The sequence below is a fragment of the Canis lupus genome, chromosome 32 (assembly GCF_003254725.2).
Source record: "Canis lupus dingo isolate Sandy chromosome 32, ASM325472v2, whole genome shotgun sequence".
Classification (NCBI taxonomy): domain Eukaryota; kingdom Metazoa; phylum Chordata; class Mammalia; order Carnivora; family Canidae; genus Canis; species Canis lupus.
The window spans coordinates 7,797,266-7,816,615 of NC_064274.1; positions in this window are offsets into that span (position 1 = coordinate 7,797,266).

Genomic DNA, 19,350 nt, shown 5'->3' on the forward strand with positions numbered 1-19,350 from the left:
TTATGGAGCTCACGGTATAGTAGTAGAAATGAACTGCTGTTTGCCTAAGGGAGTAAAAGAAGCAGGACAAGCCAGTGTGAGGCATGACTGCACAAAAAGCATGATGTGTTAGTTAGGTGATGGTAAGTAATAAGGGAAGGCTGGATATTGACTGTCTGGCAAGGAGGCTGAATATATGTACGGATTGATGTTGGAAAGGAGGTCGCAGCCAGATTGTGAAGGGTGTTGTCTACAATTCTAAATGCATTGGGCAATGACTAGAAGTTTCTGCTCAGGGACCTGACATGATTTGTGTCAGGAGTTTGAGCCCAAGGCCACACCTGAAAAGAAACCTTGTATGTCCTAGAATGGGTCTGTTCAGATTTTGCACATGGGAGAGACATGAATAACTACACCCATGAGAGCTAATTACAATGAATTTATTTCATTAGCACCCCCAACTCTTCACCCCTCCCTGGATCCACACCCTGCTCACCATAAAATTTTGCAGTGTCCTCCCTCCCTCCCTTCCTACTGGGTACGGTCACATGATTTAGTGACATGTCATCTGGGTCATTCTAAAATAAAATTTCAACTCCAATCACCTTCTTCCTTTTGCCCACCCAGACTCAATTTGGATATCAAAATGTGGTCAGCTGCCCAAGCTCCAAAGTGGGCTTTGGAGGAAAGAGGCATGTGCTCTGAGCTGGCAGTAATGGAGGATGCAGAGGGATTTAAATACCTCAAGTCTGGTTCCAATTCTCCATTAGCAATGGCTGGCACTCATTTTGCTGTTTAATAGTCTAAGAACAAACATATTTTTGCTACTGAAGAAAAAACTGATTTTCTTCTCAAGATCATTTAGTCTCAAGAATACTGAAGTTTACATGCTATTTCTTCCAAAATAAAAACCTTGGCCTTATTTTACTAAATAAGAATTTGTCTCTTTCCTGGGCCTAGTTACGTTTACAAAATCTCTCACTTTAATTGAAAATTTTTCCTGTGAGCCATATGGGACAAATGTAACCAATTAAACACAGTTTCTCTGATTCTTAAAAAATGTCCTGCTTCGTTGTGGAGGCGTGTTGGGTGGGGAGTATCGGTACATCTCTCAGACTTTCTTTATTTTTTTCATCCCTCCAGTTTTACTTTAAATGCAAAGGGAACACATAGAAAGGACTTTCTATATTTTTTTTAAAACTAACTTTAAAGTATAGTTTATGTACAATAAAATGCACTCATTTTAAATGTACATTTGATGAGTTTTTACAAATGATTCATCCATATAACCACCCTCGCAAGCATTATATAGAATATTTCCATCACTGGAAAAGTTCCCTTGTGCCCCATCCCATGCAATTTTTAGCCCCAAACCTAGCCCCAGGCACCCACTCATATGCTGCCAGTGCAGATTAGATTTATATTTTCTAGCATCTCATTAGATTGAACCTTATATTATGTATACTTACATCTGATATTCTTTTTGTTCAGCACAATGATTTTGAGATATTGTATAAGTCCATTTTTTATAATTGCTGATTAGTATTCATTTTTTATATGTACAATAATTTGTTCATTCATCTGTCTGTGGATATTTAGGCTGTTTCCAGTTTGAAGCTATTGTGAATATAGCTCCTATGGACATTTATATGCAAGTCTTTGTGTGGGCATATGTTTTCATTTCACTTGAAAGTGTAAACGCCAAAGAGTAGAATTGCCGGGTCATATAGTAAGTGTATGTCTAACTTTATAAAAAATTGCCCAATTGTTTTAAAAGTGGCCATACAATTTTATATTCTTATCAGCAGTGTATAAGAATTCATTTCTCCACACCCCCACCAACATTTGGAATTTCCAATCTGTTTGATATTAGCCATTCTTGAAGCTGTGTAATGGGATGTCATTGCATCTGAAATTCCCAAATAACTAATGATGTCAAACATATTTTAGGCACTTATTTGCAATTTATATGTCATCTTGGTGGAATGTCTATTAAAATATTTTCCTATTTTAAAAAGTCAGGTTGCTTGTCTTGCTGTTCATATTGTTCTTTTTTTTTTTAAACAGTTCATTGCATATTCTGAAAATAAGAAGATATCCTTTATCAAATACATGCTTTGCTAATATTGTTTCCTGGTCTATGGCTTGCTCTCCAATCTATTAAGTGTCTTTTAGAAAGAAAGACACTTAATAGATTATTATTTATTATTACTTTGTTTTTGATGAAATCCAATTTAAGTTTTCTTATAGAGTCTTCATATCTTAAGAAATCTTTATCTAACCCTAGATCATAAATATAATTTCTAGAAATTTTATATTTTCATACCTAAAATTTAGGTTTATGATTCATTTTGAATCAACTTTTGTGTATGGTGTGAGATGGGAGTCAAAGATCATAATTTTTTGTTTGTGACTCTCCAGTTGTCCTAGCACCATTTATTGAAAGGAGTGTCTTTGGTTTTTGTTTGTTTTTGTTTTTTTAAAGATCTAACTACATTGACATTTTTATTAAAAATCCACTAAACAGGGGATCCCTGGGTGGCGCAGCGGTTTGGCGCCTGCCTTTGGCCCAGGGCGCGGTCCTGGAGACCCGGGATCGAGTCCCACGTCGGGCTCCCGGTGCATGGAGCCTGCTTCTCCCTCTGCCTGTATGTCTGCCTCTCTCTCTCTGTCTATCATGAATAAATAAACAAAAATTTAAAAAAAAATCCACTAAACATATACCTGTGTGGGTTCAATTCTGGACACCCTATTTCATTTCATTAATTTAAAAAATCTATTCTTATCCCAATGCTGTTGTTTTAGAGTATCTTAAAATCAGTCTTCCAACTTTATTCTTCTTTCTTTTCTTCTCTATTCTTCTTTTCTCAAAATTGTTTTAACTTTTGTAAGTATTTTGCATTCCCATATATTTAGTAGAGTTAACTTGTCAAGTTCTAACAAAAAGATTAAAAAAATGAGATTTTGATTTGTATTCTATTGAATCTCTAGATAAATATGAGGAGAATTAACATGATAACAATATTTGGACTTCTATCCATTAACAGATTATATCTCCATTTCCCTAGGACTTTTTAAATTTTTCTCAGTAATGTTTTGTAGTTTTCAGTATTTCTGTAACTATCTCTACATATTTCATATTTTTGATGCTATTTAGGTGATACTTTATTTTAATTGCTAGTTGTTTTAACTGTCTTAAAAGTTTTTTTGTTTTTGTTTTTGTTTTTTTTTTATGGGGAACTTGGGTGACTAAGTCAGTTCAGTGTTTGACTCTTGGTTTCAGCTCAGGTCATGATCTCAGGGTCGTGAGATGAACTTCATGCCTGGCTTCATGCTCAGTGCAGTCCTGCTCGAGATTCTATCCTCCTCCCTCTTCCTCACCCTCTGCTTCTCTCCCCTCACTATTCGTTAGAATAGTTTTTAGACTTACAGAAAAATTGAACAGAGAGGTTCTATAACACTTCCTGTCCCCCAACAGTTTCCTATTATTAGCATCTTATATTCATATGGTACATTTATTATAGCTAATGAACCAATATTGATACATTATTATTCATTGATATCACTAGTTTATTCAGATTTCCCTACTTTTTACATAATGTTCCCTTATGTTCCAGGATCTATCCAGTATACCACATTGCATTTCATTTACTTATCACGTCTCAGGCTCTTCTTAGCTGTGACTAAGAAGTCCAGTTTCCTGGACTGTCCTCATTTTTGATAACCTTGACACTTTTGAGGAGTACTGGTTGAATATATTGTAGGATGCCTCTGTATCAGAATTTGTCTGATAGCTTCTATTATGATTAGACTGGAGTTATGGGTTTTAGAGAGGAAGACCACAATGGTAGGGTGCCATTTTCATCATATCATATTGTTAAAATCAGAAACAAATGGATATCAGCCTTGAGAATTCCCTGAGCAGGCAAAACTAGTTTAGTCAAACTTAATTTATCTTATTTTGTAAGACAAACTTGACCTGGGTCATTTCTTGCTTATGTTTCTGAAAATCCTAAGCAAAACTTGAATTGTTCCCAATGTTGATATCAGGTAACTACTGACCAATTCCTTATCATTTAAGAAAACTCGAATATTAACCAATCCTTGTGAAAAAATAAATAGTCACTGTCTTCCCACTATATAAAGGTGCTTTATAGCAGTATAATGGTGACCCTCATTCCATGTTTTGGTTTGAGTGCTCCCAGTTTGTAAACTTTCTTTTGGTGTGTGCACAATAAACTTTTACTAATTACTAATTTGGTACTTCATTGGTTTTACTTTGGATATTTCTGAACTTTTGACAATATTAAGGGTACTTATTGTGAATTGTTTTACGACTATTGATGTTGACTTTGATCATCTGGCTGAAATAGCGTTTGTCAGTTATTTTCCACTGTAAAATTACTATTTTTTAAAAACACCCTTTTCCATAATTTACTCTTTGGAAGAAAGTCATTATGCACAGCACATACTTAAGTGGTGGGGAAATATGGTCCCCCTATTTAGGGTATAGTCTCTGCATAAATTTATTTGGAATGCTTTTGTAGGGAAGATTTGTCTCTTCTTCCCCGCTTACTAATTTATTCAATCATTTATGTTGCTGTAGACTCATGGGTATTTATTTTATGCTTTGAGTTATAATCCAACACTACTTTTTATAATTTTATTTAAAATCAATTTGCCAACATATAGTACACACAGTGTTCATCTCATCATGTGCCCTCCTTAATGCCTGTCACCCAGTTATCTTATATACAGCACTATTTTATTCATTTTGTTGCTTAAATTGTTCCAGCATTGGCCATTGGGAGCTCTTCCAATGTGTGGCTCTTTGACATACAGTCATCAAATTTTGTTTGTTTGTTTTTAGCACATTATTACTTTCTGGCCCTACAAGACACTCAAGACTCATCTTGTATATTTGTTGTCCCAGTCTTAGAATTAGCTATTGGACCAAGGAGCACAGATTCTTTTTTTTTAATAATAATATTAGGAACCAAAATCTGGACCAAGTGTGCTTATTGCTACTGGGGTGTTTTTCTTTTTAGTCATCTCAACAAATACAGCAAAAAATACATGTGCATACATTAACTTGTATATGTGGGTGCTTATATATATATATATTTCTATATGCAGCAATCTCAATATTAAGTTAAACAAGAGTCTTTTTTGTGTCTCCAACTCTAATCCATCAGCACACCAATCATTCTAGCCTCCTCCCTTGCTTATCTGTAAATTCTCATGCCAACAGTGAAAAACCTGGAGTACACCATGTTTTATCCATTTGTTCAATTCCAGTGTTTATGTGTAGCAGTGTCAGAATTGTTAATCCATACCTCTGTGGGAAACAATTTTATCAAGTAGTTTACATTTATGTGTAGTTTCATTTGTCTTGAGTCTTACAGATTGCATTCATTTCCAAAGTTAGTTAAGCCAGCACTTTGTCCTCCAACTTGTTTCATACAGTTAGATTCTCTTGTCACAATCTTTATTCTTTCCTAGGATCCTCTGACCTCTTAAATGATTTTTAAAAATTTATATAAAGTTCACTTTTTGTGCTGTAGCATACTGTAGGTCTTAACAAATGCATAGTGTCATGTATTACCATTACAGTGCCATACAGAATAGTTTCATACTCTAAAAATCCTCTGTACTCCACATATTCATTCCTCCCCTATTTTCCCTCCTTTTGATACTGATCTGACACTGATACTGATACTGTTACTGTCTCTATAGTTTTGGCTTTTCCAGAAGGCCATATAATGGGAATCATACAGTATGTAGCTTTTTCTTTCAATTAGCAATATGCATTTAAGTCTCTTCTATAATTTTTTTTGTGGCTTGGTGGTTCATTTCTTCTTATTACTGAATAATATTCCATTGTATGAATGTGCCACAGTTCGTTTATCCATTTATTATTGAATGGCATTTTGGTGGCAATCATGAATACAGCTGCTACAAACATTCATATGCAGGTTTTTCTGTAGACATATATTTTCAATTCATTTGGGTAAATACTTAGGAACATGATTGCTGAATTGTATGGTAAGACTGTATTCAGCTTTCTAAGAAAATGTCAAAATGAAAAAAATAAATAAATAAAAAAAAAAAAAAAAGAAAATGTCAAAATGTCTTCTGAAGTGGCTGTGGTATTTTTTGTTTCCATCAACAATGAATGAAAATTCCTGTCACTCCACAGCCTGTCAACATTTGGTATTGTCAGTTTTTTTAATTTTGGCCATTTTAATGAATATGTAATGGTATATCATTGTTTCAATTTGAAATTCCCTCATGATATATGATATTGAGCATTTTTATATGCCTATTTTTCATTCATGTATCTTCTTTGGAGCTGTGTAATTCAGATCTTTTACTCATTTTTAAATTGGGTTGTTTTCTTATTGTTTAGTTTTAAGAATTGTTTATATATTTTGGAAACAAGTATTCTATTGACTATGTGTTTTGTTAATATTTTCTCCCAGTCTGTTGTTAGTTTTTTGGTTCTCTTAACAGTGTTTTTTTCTGAACAGAAAATTTTAATTCAGAAATTTTCAATTCTAATAATGTCCAACTTTTTCTTTCATGGTTTGCTCTTCTGATATTGTATCTTAAAAGTTCTTCACCAAACCTGAGATCACCTAAATTTTGTCCTATGGTATCTTTTAGAAGTTTTGTAGTTTCGTGTTTTGCTTTTAGGTCTCTGATCCATTTTGAGTTAATTTTTTGTGAAAAGAGCAAAGTCTGTGTCTAGATTCATTCTTTTTCATACATTCAATTGTTCAGTCATTTGTTGAAAAATACATTCTTTTTCATTGAATTGATTTTTCTCCTTTGTTAAAAATCGGTTGACTCTATTTGTGTGGGTGTGTTTCTGGGATTTTTATTCTTTTTTGTTGATCTATGTCTCCTACCCTCCCAACACCATGCTGTCCTAATCACTGTAGCTTTGTAGTAGATCTGGAAGTTGGATAATGTTAGTCCTACAACTTTGTCTTCCCCTTTAGTACTATAGTGACTATTCTGGGTCTTTTGGCTTTCCAAATATACAATTTAGAATCAGTTTGTCAGTATCTACAAAATAACTTACCAGAATTTTGATTGAGATTTCAGTGACTCTATAGATCAGTAGGGGAATTAATGACATCTTGACAATACTGAGTGTTCCAATCCATGAACATGGAACATAGCTCCATTTTTTAAAAGCTTCTTTGATTTCTCTCATTAGAATTTTCCACATATAGATCCTTTACACATTCTAAAAGAATTATCCCTAAGTACTTCATATTTTGTTAGATCTATATGTACTTTAAATTAAAGCACAGCCTTGGAGAAAGCATTTGACTGAAAATTGCATTTGTGTCAAAGAAACAAGGGGAGCAAGGCTTGTGTCAGGGAGAGTTGACCTAAGAATTATAGGGGACTATCCTCCATGCCTAAAGCTGAGGGCATGATGTGGATCAAGGGTTGAAGAGTTGGGGGGCAAAGGTTGCTTTATGGAAGTCAATCTAATTGCGACATTTATGTCCAAAGTTACATCTAGCCTCATCAGTCAACTAGCATCATATCACACAAGGTCATGATAAAATAGTAAGGACTCATGTGTCTGAAATATACTTAGGATCTATTCATCAGTTGGGGTTATCATTTACAGATGGAGTAAATGTTCCCCATTCTCTATAAATCATATAGCCTCCCTTTTGTACTATTTGAACACATTTTGTCAAATATAACATTTTAAATGTCAAACTTCTGAGCTTCTTAGGAATCATCATTTAACACTGTCCTTTCCTGCTTAAGAGTTTTGATATCTTCCTACTTTAGAGAAAACTTTCTGGGTCCTTTGGAAAGTAGAAAATTTTCTTTGATCCCATTCCTTTCATAATTTTATGTTCAATCACCCCCTTTGCAATAAATTTCTATTTCTATCTCCACATACATACATATTTATTGAAAGGGTATTTCACTACTTGGGTCTTTGGCTGCCACTATTTTTTATCACATATTGTCATATCTTGAAGGGCAGATTTGATAGAGAAATACAATGAAGCAGGCATTGAATAAATTCTTTGATGCTATAATGACTGTGTATGGAGGAACTAGGCCAACAGGCTTAATGCCAACAAAATGATGCCAATGTCAGCATAACAACATCAACTCCAACACAACGCTATTGATATCAGCATTTTAGTATTTGAGTAATATCGTTGGCACTAGTGGAGAATGGACCTAATATAGGCTATTAGAGCCTTGCTGGCTCAGAGTCACTCATCGCATGCTTTCTGGGGGTCAGAACATGTGGCACAATTCATAAGTGGGAGATAAATGGGCACTTCAACACTGTTTGATGGCATCCATGTTCTATACCTTTTCTTGCTAGCAGGTATTTAAAAATGTACTTATTTTCAATTTAATAAAATAATATGGCAAAATGTGTGATGGAAAGACTGAATTTCCTTTGTTACTTTAATCCACATGCACTTTCTAGATTTGGAGACCTGAGAAGTCTTGGAATAAGGAATATAATTCTAAGCATTGCTACCAGTAGGTTAACGCCTTTTCCATGTGCCTAGTGAGATGCCAGCCTTGGCCTGATTCCCAGACTTTACTGACCTTCTTGCCACAAATCATGAGGACAATTGATCTTCACTTGCAAGCTAGACCTCTTCTCAAGCTCTAGGTCAAATCCTAAAACTTTTCAGTTTTCCAAGAGAATTGGATAAACATAGAGAAGCTGGGACTCAAGCAAGACAAGAAACAAAGAATCCCGTCTAGCTGTAGATATTATAGCCTTGTTCTGTTGGCAAAAATTATACTAATGAGAGCTTTGAGCCTTTGGGGAGATAAATATTCCATTAGGAATATATTCTTAATGATGATTTTCACTCCTTAATCTACTGAATTTCAAAAGCATTTGCCATTTTCCCCAAGACCTAGAGTTTTATATCTGTATCCAAGGTTGTTGCTTGAGAGAATTCCCCCAACTATCTACTTATTCTGATCTAGGAATAGTATCAGGTCATGTATGTTATCACTAAGCATTAACTGACTTTTCAAAGACAAGGCACTCTATTTTTTTTAAGATTTAATTTATTTATTCATTATAGATAGATAGATAGATAGATAGATAGATAGATAGATAGAAAGAGAGAGAGAGAGAGATCGAGAGAGAGAGAGAGGCAGAGACACAGACAGAGGGAGAAGCAGGCTCCATGCAGGGAGCCTGACACGCATCTCGATCCTGGGACTCCAGGGTCACGCCCTGGGCCAAAGGTGGCGCTAAACTGCTGAGCGCACCGCCCCCCCGCCCGCCCGCCCCCCCGCCGGCTGCCCCAAGACAAGACACTCTTGTTTAAAATATCATTAAAAATATTTCAGTTCTGGACTACCACGTATTATTTTAACCCATAAAGAGTGAATATCATATTTTATTTACTCCACATATCTCAGTAACCTTAATTCCATTTTTATTTATGTGCTACAGAAATTTTAGAGAGCTTTATGTGTTTTATCACTGTATTAGGCATTAAAGCTTTAATGGTTAGAGAAAAAAATTAGAGAAAAAATACATGGCCTTGGTGTTCTTCTACCAGTTAGAATGTAGAAAGATGTAAAAGACTTTTACCCTCATGGTAACAAGAATCTCAAAGAGATGGGATCCCTGGGTGGCCCAGCGGTTTGGTGCCTGCCTTTGGCCCAGGGCGCGATCCTGGAGACCCGGGATCGAATCCCACGTCGGGCTCCCAGTGTATGGAGCCTGCTTCTCCCTCTGCCTATGTCTCTGCTTCTCTCTCTCTCTCTCTCTGTGTGACTATCATAAATAAATAAAGAATTTAAAAAAAAAAAAAAAAAAAAGAATCTCAAAGAGATAAAAAATATTTTTTCTATGAGCTAGAAAAGAGCAGTAGTGATGGAAAGCCCTGATAAAGTGAATTCCAGAAGGAAATGAGATTTTCACAAGTGAGCAGAACACTTTGGTCTAGCTTCTGAAGACCAGGGAGGCAGGTTTCTGGTCTGGGTGTGGTGAACAGAAGAACCGCCTGACACAGATAAAAATTTTTGCAGAGATGAAGAGAAATTAGCTGCTACTTAAACAAAAAAGTAGGCCAGGGAAACACACTGGAAGCTGAGTCACAGATACAACAACAACAAAGTTACTTAGTCTGAAAATTTTTTTTGCATTATAAATTTTGCCAAAAAACTGGTAGTGTGAAGACATGGAAAACAGAGAAAATGTAGATGTCCATACATTTTTAGGGCTTGAATTCAAGAGCACTGCTTAAGTTGAATAAAAGAAAAAACTGAAAGTATATGAAACTAAAGCCCAACTTCATTCCAGCTAAAATATTGACAAGATTAAAAAGTTAATTTTGCTTCAGAAGATTAGAAGTTGGGTTAATCATAGATGAACTCAATCTGAGAGTTGAAGTCCAGTTCTAAATAAGCTTGATTCTAGCTACACAGAAAAAGACAATCTCTATAATAAAATAAGCAAAATGAAAGAAAAAAAATATACTTCATTCTCTACTGTTTTAGGTTTTTAAAATTACACGATATATGAAAAAAGTAAGAAAATGTAACCCATCATCAAAAGCAATCATGTTTAACTGAAGACTACCGGTAGATGACCCAGTTATCTGAATTGACAGAAAAGACCTTAAAACCATTATAATATTAAAGCATTTACAGCAAAAAAGGGGGGGTAATGGTCAAAATATGAGATAATTCAGGAGAGAAATGGACATTCCCATAAAGAAATAAATGCAAATGCATATCTGAAATCAACATTTTTATTGGATGGAATTTACATTGAATTGGACAGGAGAAGAAAGAATCACCGAGCTTTAGGATATATATCAATAAAAATATCTAATTGAAACAAAAAAATTTGAAAGCAAACATAGGCAAACAAATCTTCAAGATTAATATAAGCAGTCTATGGAATACTGGAAAGAGAGGAAAGAGAAAATGGAACAAAAAATTACTTGAAGAAGTAACAGCTGAATTCTTCAAATATGGTGAAAAGTAATAATACATAGATTAAATAACTCAACAAATCTCAGGCAGGATAAATATCAAGAAAACCATATTGAGCACATCATTACCGTATTATTGAAAACCAAAAATAAAGAAAAACTCTTAAAGCAGTGAGAGTAAAAAGATATTTTATAGAGGATAGCTACCATAAAGTTAATGGGTCACTTTTCCTCAAAAATAAGGCAAGCCAGAAAACACTGAAGTAGCACATTAAATATTAAACATGCCTCTTTTATTTCTTATTTTAAAATTCTTTAAATGATAATTGACTATCTAAATGCAAAAATAATAAAAATGTATTGTAGGGTTTTTAATATATGTGGAAATAAAAAGTCTTTAAATTCAATATAATTTTTTTGATGTGGTTAAGTCTTACTATTTGTTTTCTATTGCTTTATTACTCCTTTCTTTTCTTCTTTAGACTTAGGTGATATATTTTTAATATTCAATTTTATCTTTTCTAGCTCTACTTCTTTGTATTATTTTCTGTGTCTCCTCTAGGTATTAAAACATGGATTCTAAACATTTTACCATTAATTTGAATTAATTAATAACATTTACATGTTATGTGTGAAGCCTAAAATAATATTGTTCCATTTCATTCTGCTTTAGAGAAGAGCGAATTAAAAGGCAGGGATCATTAGTCTGAATGAGAGAGTTAGATCCAAATATATGCTGTTTATAAGATATTCCATATAAATATAAAGACACAGGTAAATTAAAAGTGACAAGATGGGAAAAAAATGGGCCATGCGTATATTAATTATTTGATAGCTGCATTGACATCATTTAACTTAGAAAAGGAGCATTAACTGAGATAAATAAGGGCATTTTATAATAAAAGTTCAATTTATTAAGAAGAAATAAACATCCTACATATATAAAATAACAGAGTTTCAAAATATGTGAAGCAATATTTGAAAGAACTTGATGGAAAAGTAGGCAAGTATTTTTCAGAAACATTGATGCATCAAATAGACCTAAAAAAATCCATAAGGACACAGAAGACATGACCAACACTATCAACCAATGTAACCTAATGAATATCTATAGACCGCTCCATCCAACAATAGCAGAATGCACATTCTTTCACATGCATATGGGATCATATTCTGGGATTAAAAGATGTTTCAATAAATTAAAAAAAAATTAAATCATACAGAATATATTCTCTGATCACAATGGAATTAAATTAAAAATTAATAAGAACAAATTTTTCAGAAAATACAAAACATTTGGAAATCAAAATATTCTCCTAAATAACTTAAATGTCAAAGAGGAAGTTACAAAGAAAACTTGAAGATATTTCAAACTGAAGTAAAATGAAAATAGCATAACAGGATTTGGGGAGGCAGCTAAAATTTTATTTAGAGGAAAAAAATAATCTTTTTTTTTTTTAAGATTTTATTTATTCATCATAGACATAGAGAGAGAGGCAGAGACACAGGCAGAGGGAGAAGCAGGCTCCATGCCGGGAGCCTGATGCGGGACTTGATCCTGGGACTCCAGGATCGTGCCCTGGGCCAAAGGCAGGCACTAAACTGCTGAGCCACCCAGGGATCCCCAGGAGAAAAATAATCTAAAAATGTTTATTATATAAAAAAGGATGGTTTTATTATTTATTTATTCTTAAAAGATTTTATTTATTTATTTGAGAGAGAGAGCACAAGTGGGGAGGAGAGGCAGAGGGAAAGGGAGAAGGAGATTCCCTGCTGAGCCAGAAGGTAGAAAAAGAAGAAAAAAATGAAACTCAAATTAAGTACAAGGAAAATACTGATAAGTCAAGATCACTGAAACAGAAATCAGATGAAAGACTGAGAAAATCAACAAAGGTGAAGTTAGTTATTTCAAAATATTAATAAAATTGAAACATATTAAGCGCTGAAAAACTTAAAGCATTTTTACATCAGGTAGAAAGGAATGAGCTAGAAAGACTGAGAAGGAACAGTCAAAGAAGTAGGAGGAAAACCTTTTATTATATCACAGAACCCAAAGAAGAAAAATGATTAAAAAATGAAGGAATGGCAATCAGTGTCTTTTGAGGAGCCTAGTAAGAGAAAAACCAGGAAATGCCTAACTGATGTATTGGTAGCATAGATTTAGATGTTGGTAGCATCTAAAAAGGTCCAGTGCATTCAACAGATGAGCTAAGGAGACTCAGTAAATTCTATATTTCAAAGTTTGTATATAGGCAATTGCCTTTTTCTGTGGAATGGACTTACAGAACTCATCATATATTCTCCAAGAAGGTCGACTGCCTTCTTCCTCCTGTTTGAGGTATGTGTATGTGTGTTTGTGTCCATTTTTAGGTTCTAGTTCCTACAGATCTTTGCTGAAGAATACTGATATTTAATGTATCTTTCTCACAAAAACAGAAAATAAACATTAAGCTGATTTTTGTTTTTGTTTTGTCCTCTGATGAACAGCATGAAGGAATTCTGACAACCTTTCAAGTAGAAATTTTGGCATTGGAGAAAAAGTGTTGAATTTAGGCTCAGAAAAACTGAATTGTTAGCCGTCTCTTAGCTGTGAGATCTCAGGTAAGGTACCTAAACATATCACACCTCAATTTCTTTGCCTGTAAAATAAGAAAAATAACATTAATCTAGAAGTGCTATTGGGAGGGTAAATAAGATGTTGATTTAGAAAGCACATTGCAAGTTATGAACTGCTACGAAGTGTAATTATTCTTTACTACATAAACTTTATGAGAAGAAATGTGAAAAATGAAAGAGAGAATCTTAATTCATGTTGTGGTGGAAACAAATGGATTGAGTAGGAAGCACTTTCCCTGTGCCTTAAGGAAGGTGGTTCCTGGGCTTTCCACCTTGCTAGTATTCCCAACACTGATTCCCATCAAAACAAAACCAACCAAAACCAAACTCCTTTATGAAGTGGATGAGAGCGCGTTACAGAAACCAGGAAGCCAGGCTAAAGGTTTTCATTCCTTTTTTGGTAAATAGAAGATTTAGAAATCTAAAAAGAAGTAGGTACATTTTATGCAAAGCAGAGTATAAGATGAAATTTAGCTTGGGAGTAAAATCTTCCAAGGCCTAAATGTTGCCTCCTCTTCCTTTGCCAAAGAGCTGCTTATTAATTTCTCATGTTTTCACCTCTAGAAGAATTTTGTATTTATGTATGATAAGAGTGATAAAATGCATTTTCCTTTCTCTATAGCAGAATGTTTTTTTCTTTGCCTACCTGTCAATGAAAACCTCAAACTCTTCAGTGTTGGAAGCTCTAAAATGCTGACTCAGAGCTAGTTTCTTTTGTTTTTATTAATTTCTCCATTAATAGAATAAATCTGTTGCCTGATTAAAATGTCCTATGAAATTGCCCTATTCTGCTCAAATCTGGAAGTCCTCCCACACACAAGTGTTTTGAGATATTGCTTCCAATTCTGTTAAGTAAAATGTAGTCCAGATTTGACAAGTAAAGATGAAGTTGTAGCAGGTCCTTGGCGTCCCCTCCCTTCATGGCTGAAGAGAAGCTCACAGCGTAGCAGCCTGTGAAGGGACTATTATTAGAGAAGCCATCAAAATGATCTCCCCACTTGTTGAGCACTTTTTGGCTTGTATCATTTGTTATAATAGCATCTAAGGACAACTCAAGAGACTGTAATGGGAAATGATCTCTTGGACAGTCCTGGTGCTAAATCACAATTAAAAAGTAATGTAGGTTTACTGAACATTGAAATGCCTTTAAAATAATTCAAATACAGATATACTTGAGAAATTCTTATTTTCAAAGGAATTAAATATATTTTCTTAGTACTTGAGGCCTTTTGTTCATTAATGTCAATTATCCAATATTAACTTTTTGTGCTGTATTGATTTTTAAAAATATGTTGGGTTATGCCTGGAAACTAGCAAATTATTTACCTTTGCAATTATCTCCTTTCAATGTAGCCCCATGAGAGGACTTGAGTCTCATTTCAACAATGTTATCAGTGCTTAAAATAGTTCCTAAAATATATTTTGGTTCATTGTCAGGGTATTTTCTTGCTTGACCTTCTTTATCAGACTTGTCTCTGAATGAGTCTTGACTATGGGAAAAATGAAATCTGCCCTCAAAGATGAAGATTTTCTACCACAGAAGACATTTTCATAAATCAACGTCAGGCTTTGATGGCTATATTTTAAAAAGGCATTCCAAACATGGTTTCAAGGTTGGTAGGATTATTGAAGATAACTGTATAATCTTTTTTGGCTTTGTCAAAGGTAAGGTGATAACTTAATCCTGGTTTAACCAGAACTTTCTCACTTGTAGTATTCACAATCTGCATCCTAGGAAACCTCTTAGTCCCAAGAAAAGTGAAGACAGACTATCCTAGGAGGGGAACTACTAGGAGGACCCCTAGGAGAGATGCCCTTTAAACAATGCAGAGGTTAAGAGTGCTGCTCCCCCTCCCACTCAAAAATCGCATGTAACTCTGGACTCCCCCCGAACTTAGCTAATAGCCTACTATTGACCAGAAACCTTACTGATAACATAAATAGTAGGTTAATACATATTTTGTATATTATATATGCTATGTAATATATATTTACAATAAAGTAAGCTGGAGAAAAAAATCTTATTAAGAAAATGATAAGGAAGAGAAAATATATTTACAGTACTGTACCAAAAAAATCTGGGTGTAAGTGGACCCTTGTAAGTTTAAACCTGTGTTGTTTAGGGTCAACTGTATTTTCATTTGGATGATGGTGACCTTAGAATCTCTTGATTCTAAAACATATAGAATTTATAGCTTGGCACAAAACAGCCCAGAAAAAGACCTTGTCTTTTAGCTTCTTTCCAGCTAGATGTCATCATGTGACTAAGGACTGGACAGTGGGACATAAATGTGAGTAATAGATGGAAGTTGTGAGAAGTAGCCTTAAAGTGAACGGATGTGCACTACTTCACCCTTCCCCATACCTGCCACCATATTGAATACTGACGTCATCTTGGGGAAGAAAGTTACATCCAATAGAGCCCAGGTCATTGTCACTGTGAAGTGCCATATTAGCCTTGGATTATTCACCTCTGTACTTCTTGACTGGGAGAGGGGAAAATAAATGTTTTATTTGTAAAGCTGCTGTCATTGAAGTGTTCCCATTGCACAGGAAGGCTGCATCAAATCCTCTGATGTGATAGTAAGAAGTTTTAAAAGAAAGATTATTTTTTTCAATTTCTTCATGATCAGAGGAGAATCTCAACTTTAGAGCATGATTACTTATCTTAGTTTTGCAATGTTTCTTTTGTCCCCAGATCCACCTTGTTCTAAATTTAAAATTAATTGTAATTTACTTTAAGGTATAGAACCAGGTCAAATGGAGGTTTTACAAAAGAGGAGGAAATCAAACCTCTCCCTTTTTGAAGTTTCTGTTAGCAATTTCTCCCAAGAGATTTTGGAGGTGGGAATTTTGTAGAGTTTGGAGGTCTTGAAACCCTTCACCATATTTGCCTTTGTCCATTGTCCTGGCTTTCCTTGTACTTCTCTAATTATTCCTTCTCACATTGCTTTGTGGACACTCCTTGCTTCACTAATGTATTTTTCTTTTTTGATATACTTCTCTTCCCTCATCTTTAATCCAATACTTTTTTCCTTTTATACCATATTTTTAATTGATCTCATCTACATTTTTAAAGCCAAACTCAAAAGACACAGGCATATCATTTTTTTACCCTTATGTAGTTCCTGGCTCTTCTCTTAACCCATGACTTGTTTGTCTCTGCCTTAAATCTAGCTGTTTCCCTCAATATAAATGTGAATTGGCTGTTAAATGTTAACTTGCTATTTTTAGAGTAATCTTTATTTTCCCTTTTCACCCCTATCTAGCAGAGACCACTTTTGATTTTTCTCAGTCTGGGCCAGGGATTTCAAATGTCTTTGAACAGAGCCCAGACCCTGCAACCCAACACATACATGCACACACACGCACGCACACGCACGCATTACATGAGGAGTATTCTGTTTTCAAGGTTCTTCTATTCTAGTCTATTTTGTCCTTTTCTATTTGGTTCAAAATGAATATTCAACAAATCTACAAAATTAATTTTTATAATCTACTAATAGAGCATAGTACGTGATTTGAAAAACACTAAAATATTCTTGTCAGAAGAGAGGAGAAGGGGAGAATGCCCTTGATAGTATCTAGGACCCTGGGAGTTTTCTAAAAAGCCAGATAAAATAATACCAACTGGTTGCTGTGTTCATGGTATCAAAATTATGTTTTCACTGTCAAAATAAAGCAGAGGGTTGGATCTCATCCTTTGTCTTTTAAACTACCATGATAACATTATTTCCACAATTTTATCTCAAGTCTAAACCTTCTGTTCCAAGTGCCTACAGTCAACTTGTGCAATTCTCTAGTATCTTTGGGGTGGCTATTTTATCTTTTCACAATTCACACTACTATGCACAATCCAAACTGATTGAAAAGAACTCCTTCACTCTACACCTGTTTCCATTGTGGACTTGATTTCTCTATTTGAGTGACATAAGCAGTCACCCCAGTTAGAAACCTGTTATTCTCGACTCTACCCTCTTCCTCACCCTCCAGTGCAAAAACACCCATGTTTCATTTCTAATGCCGAGTTTCTGACTCTCCCTATATCTCTCCCTGGGTTACCACCACAACCTTTGCATCACTTAACTGCTCTAGTTTTGTCTGCCTCATATCCCATTCCTCCACACAGGTACCATAGGGAATAATCTACATTTCAAATTTGACTATGATGCTTCTTTAATTAAAATCTTTCAGTGACTTTGCATCACCTGCTGAGTATAATACAAGTTCCTTGGGGGTGTCTCAGAAGCCCCTGATCCTCTGGTCCTGGCTTATCACTCCAGCCTCATCTGCTGCATGTAGCCCTTTGCTTTGAAGTAGGTGTTCTGATGACACAAAACTGCTCTAGCACACATATGCCAAATTTCACACCTATGTCTTTCCTCTACTCTTTTTCATAATCAACCTTTAAATCTAGTTTACCTCTAAAAAGGCTTCCAGAGAGACTCCAGGGTGAATTAAATATCTCTTCCCTTTGCTTCCAAATGTCTTGTGATTTTTCTCCCATTTTACTCATCATATGGTTCCAGTTATCTGTTTAAATACGATCTTCTCATTAAGATATATTGTAGGCCCTCAATAAATACGTTTAATAAATGCATAAATGCAGTCATTCATTAATGATTGAATTAGCAAATAATAACATAGTGCATGGAACAGAGACACAATAGAAATAATTTTATTTGATTCTGGATATGAGATAAGCTAGAAACTCTGCTATCTGAAAGATTTGATTCATCTGATTTTCCTAGTTGGGTAGGTGTACTTTGCCTTCCATAATTCCACATGTGATGTCCCTGAATTGGAGGCTTAGATATGGTGGCCTTTACCTCGAGGGAGAAAATATCTCAGTTTACATTGTTTTCTGTAAGCAGAACTAAGCAAGGCTGATTCATTATATTTCAGGATATAGACATTGATTATATCATTCCTGAGAAAGGAATTAATTCAACCCACTTTACATTTTGTTATATGTTCCAAATTATAACATTTTTAGAAAGCTATGGGGCACCTGAGTAGCTTAGTAGGTCAAGCATCTTCCTTCGACTCAGGTCATGATCCTGGAGTCCCGGGATTGAGCCTGGTACCAGGCCCTCTGCTCAGGAGGAAGTCTGCTTCTCCCTCTCTCTCTGCTCCTCCCCCTTATTCATGCTCTCCTTCTCTCTCACTGCCTCTTAATAAATAAATAAAATCTTTCAAAAAATTCTTAGAAAACTAGTCCATTTGAATGAACCATTTAATGGCTTCAAGATTAATTTCTGACTAAAAGGAAATTGGGCTAACCCAATTGTGTATGATATTTGGTAGGAAGTGAACTAGCTTCAGAATTAAAAAAAGTGTTAGCAAATATAAATCTCCCTTCTAGAAAGCACCTTGAAGAAATGTTAGATATTTTATGACTTTTTATTTGTAATCCTAAAATTTGCTCCAATGCCTTTTTATTCTTTCTATATAACTATTCAATTATAGTAAAATTTCTATCATATTGGAAGTATTTTTTTTACTTTCTTTAAATTGAGTATACATTTCAGTTCTTTCTTTTAAGATTTTATTTACTTGAGAGAGAGCTCGAGAGAGAGAGCACGAATGGGGGGGGTGAAGTGGGACAGAGAGAGAGAGGAAGAAGCAGACTCCCTGCCGAGCAAGGAGCCTGATATGGGGGCTCAATCTCAGGACCCTGGGATCATGATCTGAACTGAAGGCAGATGCCCAGCTGACTGAGCCACCCAGGAGCCCTTCAGTTCTTTTTTTAGTCAGGACCTAGTCCACTTATTAGAGAGAA